Source organism: Grammomys surdaster, unplaced genomic scaffold (assembly GCF_004785775.1).
Source record: "Grammomys surdaster isolate TR1022 unplaced genomic scaffold, NIH_TR_1.0 100, whole genome shotgun sequence".
In the NCBI taxonomy this organism is placed as follows: Eukaryota; Metazoa; Chordata; class Mammalia; order Rodentia; family Muridae; genus Grammomys; species Grammomys surdaster.
The window spans coordinates 1069981-1076026 of record NW_021604579.1 but is presented as its reverse complement, the minus strand read 5'-3'; positions in this window follow the sequence as shown (position 1 = coordinate 1076026).

Here is a 6046-nt window from a genome sequence, read left to right as displayed (position 1 = left end):
GGGAACCTCCGTGCCCTCCGCCTGGGGCAGCGACGGCGGCAGCGTCGGGGACCCGCCCGCTGGGGAGGCCCTGATGCGCGATAAGCCCGCCCGGCCGCTCCGCCCGCCTAATGACTGGGCCGCTCTGAGCGCGCGGCCCCTTTCATCAGCAGGTCCCCAAGCGCCCCGTACCCATTAACTCCCCAGCCCCCACATCTGGGTGGGGAGTAGCGGCGAGCCCGCAGCCCCAATTGTCAGGCGAAGCCGAGTGGCTACGCAGGCCAGGAGGTTCCCAGGAGAGATGTGGCGCCCTTCCGCGGGGATGCATCCCACGTCAGCGGAGCACCTGGCTCATCCTCTCATTCACACTCCCACTCATTCAAGGATTCACTAAACAAACGTTTTCTGCGTCCCTTCTAACGATTGTCTCCTCTTCTGTAAATGGAAATAATAACATTATCGTAAGAGTTTAGGTGGTACGGGAGGGACAAGGGATGCCACTGCGTACCTACTTTGTGCTTGGCCCATTCCAACTGCACCCTAGTTTTCACAGGGCACACCAATCCTAGATGAGGTAGAATCCACTTTACAGAGAAGAGATGCGATTAGTCAAGGTCACACAATGACAGGTGTGTCCGCCCCCACCACTGCACCGCACAGTGAGTACAGTTGATGCCCAGGACCCCCAGATCCAAAAAAAAAAAAGCAAAACCCAACAGCAGATGGCATTTCTGGGGCACTTGCTCTGGGCATTATGCAAAGGGCTCTCTGCATATTGTCTCATTTAATCCTTGCCACAGTGAACTGAAGCTAAGAGAATAAGTCCGTTTCCCAAGAACACACAACCAGAATGGCTGGAACAAAGTCCGAATCCAAACAGACAGGGCCACGGAGGCTCACGGCTGTGTGATGGACATGGAGTCACCTCCCTCTGTGGGGTCCTTGTCAGTCTCAAGTCAAAACCAATGATCCATTCACCCAGCAGCTCCTCACTCCAGGGAGCCCACTGCCAACAACAACAACCTCAAAATACAGAGAAAGCAAACTGGGCCTGAAGGCACAGGCCTGGAATCTCAGCTGCTTGGGAGGCTTGACACAAGTTCAAGTCCAGCCTGTACAACTTAGTGGGACATTGTCTCAAACAAACAAACAAACAAACAAACAAAAATGATGAAGGCTGGGGATGAAGGCTGGGGGTGGTAGTGTGCTTGGTTAGCATGCTATGCTTGAACTTCAGTATTATAAAACAGCTCAGAGAGGGACAGCTTCCAAAGATTTGGCACTACAGAAAGGTAGGTGACAGGCAAGTACAACCTGGATATGAAAATCCTGTGGTTCTCAGTTCCTCTCTAAAAAGAGGTATGGTGGTCCCTGACCTGGACAGCTTTATGTCAGCTTGACACACGCTAAAATCACCTGAGAGGAGGGGACCTCACGGCCTCTGTAACATCCAGGTGTAGGAAGTCTGTAAGGGATTTTCTTAATTAATGATTGATGTTGGGGGAGGAGCAGTGCATTGTGGGTGTGCCACCCATGGGTTGGTAGTCCTGAGATCTGTAAGAAAGCAGGCTGAGCAAGCCATGAGCAAGCCAGTAAGCAGCACCCCTCCATGGCCTCTGCATCAGCTCCTGCCTCCAGGTTCCTGCCCTGCTTGAGCTCCTGTCCTGACTTCCTCCAGTGATGAACTGTGATATGAAAGCCAAATAAATCCTTTCCTCCCCACGTTGTATGGTCATAGTGTTTCATCACAGCAGTGATGACCCTAACTATGGCATTTCCCCATTCATTTACTGTTGTTTAGTTCATCCATTTCATTCGTTCTGTCTTTAAAACTTTAAAGATTTATTTATCTTATATATATGTATACATATATATGTATATACAGATATTCGCCTGCATGCATATATGTGCACCATGTGTATGCCTGATGCCTGTGAAGAGGTCATAGGAGAGCATCCCAATCCCCTGGGACTAGAGTTACAGATGGTTGTGAGCTGCCATGTGGATGCTGGGAATTGGACCCAGGTCCTTTGCAAAAACAAAAAACACTCTTAACCACAGAGCCACTATTTCTTAACTCTCAACTAAGGAACTCAGTGCCAGAGTCCAGGTAACTAGCCATGGGGTGTACCCAGCACTGAGGGACCCCAGGAGTGCTGAAGCCAACCTTCCTCAACAGCACAGGAAAGCTGGATGCCTTGCCTGTGCCAGGAACTGGAGATCTGGGCCTAACCTGGTCCCTCTGGGAACTGACTACAAAGGCTACTGCCTGCAGCAAGGTGTGCACTGTGCTTGCTCGTGGCCCTGGGAATAGGGAGAGGGAGAGGTCCTGTGATATGCTGTGCTCAGCTTTTCCCAGCCCCCTGGCTCCAGGCCCAGTCAAGTAAACCAGACTAGTACTACCCATTGCCTGGCTGGGAAAGTCAAGGCTGCAGGTCTGGCCATGATTTTCCACAGCTGCCATGAGTCAGAGCCCAGAAGCAGAGTGCTAAGATCTCACTTGAAGCTGCCCAGTCTGCATGGGAGCCAGAACAAGCCATCACACCTCTGGGAGCTGTCCTTCATCCTTATCCAGGGTGAGAAGGAACACGTGTGTGACTGGGTGCGTTTCAATCCTCCATGGAGTGCGGCTTCTGCTGCAGGAGGCCTTTCCAGGAAGTCCAGTGAAGGAGACCTCCACCCTCCCAAGCACAATGGTGCCAGCCAAGAACTTGGTCATTGCTGGGTTCTTGGCAACGGCCACATGAGGACATGTGAATACACACTTAGAAGTGTGAAATCAGATCAAATGGGCCCTGAATCCAGAGGGTCACCACAATGTTCCAGCTTTCATTTTCCTCTCTGAAGAATGGAGGCACCACCGCCTACCTCCCATTGCTGGGAAAGAGAGTGAGATTCTACAGATGAAGGGGCAAGCCAGGCACTGCAGACGCCATTCATTTCCTTGGGCCTAAGAGACTTGACCACATGGCTTTGAGGTCCTCCCAAGAGGAAGAAATTTTGAGGCTTCTGGATCTTCATATCTAGAACCCTTGCTCTAGAAATCTCTCTGTCCAGGATAGCAGGCACTCCTCTTACGTTGGCGAGTAAGCATCTGACAAGTGGGACATTAAAACTGTAGTGTTATGGGCCTGTGATAGGGCTCAGTGAGTAAAAAGTGCTTGCCACCAAGCCTGACGACCTGAGTTCAATCTCTGGGATCTGCAATGACGGAAGGAGAGAGTCAAGTCTTGTGAGTTGTCCTCTGACCTCCACACATCTGTGAATGTGCACGTACACACACACAGACACGCACATGCACACGCACACACATGTACACATACATACACACACGCACACACACACACACATGCACACGCACGCACACATGCACACACAAAGAATGTTCTTTAGAATTGTCCTGTAAGTATTAAGCACATATCTGCTTTCAAGATTTAGTACAAAAACCCATGATAGCTTTGTATACTGGGGCCAGAGTGTGGCTGGACGGAGGAGTGCTTGCTTAGCGTGTTCAAGGTCCTGGGTTTGATTGCCAGCACTACAGTAATAGTAGTAGTTGTTGTAGTAGTAGCAATATTTTGTTATGATTACTAAATTTTACATTAATTAAATATTATAATAAAGGTATTTTGTATGCAAAGGGTTACATTAATCAGGCCATTGAAATACATTCCACTCATCTTTCTTTTCCTTTTAAAATGTGACGACCAATAGGGCCTCATTGCTTAGTGGGTCTAGTAAAATGTGGCCACTTGACCATTTCCAATTGCTTTCATGACTCGTATTAGATTTCTATAACACAGCTTTGATTAGAGAGCTAGGAATCATCCAGCTGAGCCAAGACTTCCTCCCCGGTCATCATGAGCACTGGGGTACGCTGAGCTTGCTCTTTTCCCAAGAAGGGCACACCAGACCTTGTGAGAAAGTGCCATTTTCTTCCCCAGGATAATTCCACCCCAGTTTTCCTTATTCCCTTAAGGTACTACTTGCTCAGAGTGTGAAAAATAGAGATCATCTTCCATTGCCGGTCTCCTTCATTAAAGTGATGAAGATGTACCTGGGAAATCCCTCCTGAGGGTAGTTCCCAGCCGACTCAGAACTGCCCAAAAGCATGGTGGTGGCTCCTTACTGCCCAATTCTGTTCCCCTTAGTAGTGTCAGCCGGGTGCAGGGAGCAGAACTCTAGCCACACGGAGTCCTCTGCCCACCTCTTATAGACCCAGGACTGCTCTGGGCCAGACAGTCAAGAGAGTACAGGATTATCCCTCAGGGAACTGGCACATTCATGAGAGAAGCAGTCAAAGCCCTACCCACAAGACAACTAGATCTGATCGCACAGCCCCTGAGAGCAGGTCCTTAGGGAGACAGGCAGAGAGATTGGGTGCTGTTTCTTCCTACCCTACCACCACTAATATCCCTCTCCACACTTTGACTTGCTGGGTAATGTTGAACATTCACTCCCCTGACTGATGACATTCCTTCCGTTGAATTGAATCGTTTCCTGGTAAGGTCCACCCACTGTTCCTGGATCAGTTTGATTAAGAATGACTAGACTCTCCCCGTCTCTGGGCTACTACCAAGTTCCTTCTGTGGAGTTTCATCCTGCTCAGCCCTCAGCTCTTCAGATCTTCCCAGAAACCTGGTATGAGAGAGATGTGGAGAATATGGTTACTAAGAGTGTGGGCTCTGTAGTCAGGCAACTGTGGGAAGGAGCCTAGCTGTGCTTCCTTCCAGCTGTATGATCTGGAGCAAGTTTCTTCAGCAATCTGTGCCTCAGTTTTCTTAAGACGACAGCTCTGATTGGTCCGTTGTGTTAAGAGGCTGAAGTCAGTTAACTAACACACATCAGGCTCAGAGCAGAGCCTAGCCTGTGGCACCTGGCTCCTGTCTCACCTCCAAGGAGATGCCTGACCTAAGTTAGGGTGGTGAGCTTCTTCCCAGGGATGTCTTATACAGAGATATAAAGAAAAAAAGTTGGGTTTTCATCACTAGCTGAAGTTGCAAGGTATGCACATTTTCTACAGGTGGAAGGCAGCTGTGCCATTGATAAAGTTAATATGCAGAAAATGAATCAAAGACAAGAGATACGTCAAGAACACTGGATCCCACCTGCCCCCTAAAGACGCTTCATCCAGGCCTGTGTTATCTTTCTTGTTATTGCAAAATCTACCTGACAGAAGCAGCTAAGAAAAGGAAGAGTTTGTTTTGCCTCAGGGTTTGAGAAGGGGTATAGCCCATCTCAGTAGGAAGGCATGGCAGTGGAGCATAAGGTAGGTGGACCCACTGTTCAGAGTCAGAGAGCAGAGCACCCTTGTCCAACACAACCAGAGGTGTCCAGAGTAGCCCCAAATATAGTCAAGTCCACACTGAGAACCATCATACAGTGCTTCCTATTACTCTGTTGTTTTCAAATCAGCTAGCTTCTGCTGTGTAAAAACAGTGAGTTTATGATTAAAGCAGGAGTCAGCTACCCATTGTCTCATGGCTCTGCGCTGTGGCTTACCTGGGCTCAGCAAAGAGCTTTATCTGCCTGTCCCTCCCAGGCTTATTCATACAGCTGTAGTCCACAGGGAGCATAACCAAGGCTGCATAGTCAAGGATGGTCTGAGGCTGACCCAGAGTTTGCTGAATATTTTGCCAAGTGCTGCGTGCTATGGAAAATATGAGTAGGGGGTGGGGTTACTGAGTTCTTAGTTCGTATAGATAGGAATGTGGAGTGTAGTATTGGGCTCTAAATCCTCCCAGTTACTCAGTCAGATCATTGTTAAGCCCACTTCCATTGTATAGATGAAGAAACTGAGGCTCAAAGAGAAGAAATAGCTTTCCTACTATTTCTTTTTATAAAAGATTTGTTTTACCAAGTGACGGTGGCAAACACCTTTAGTCCTAACACTCAAGAGGCAGAGGCAGGTGGATCTCAGAGTTCGAGGCCAGCCTGATCTACAGAATGAGTTCCAGGACATCGAGGACTACACAGAGAAACCATGTTTGGAAAAACAAAAAAAATGTTCTTATTATTTTTTAATTATGTGGATGTGTCTGTGTGTGGATTTGCGCATGTGACTGCA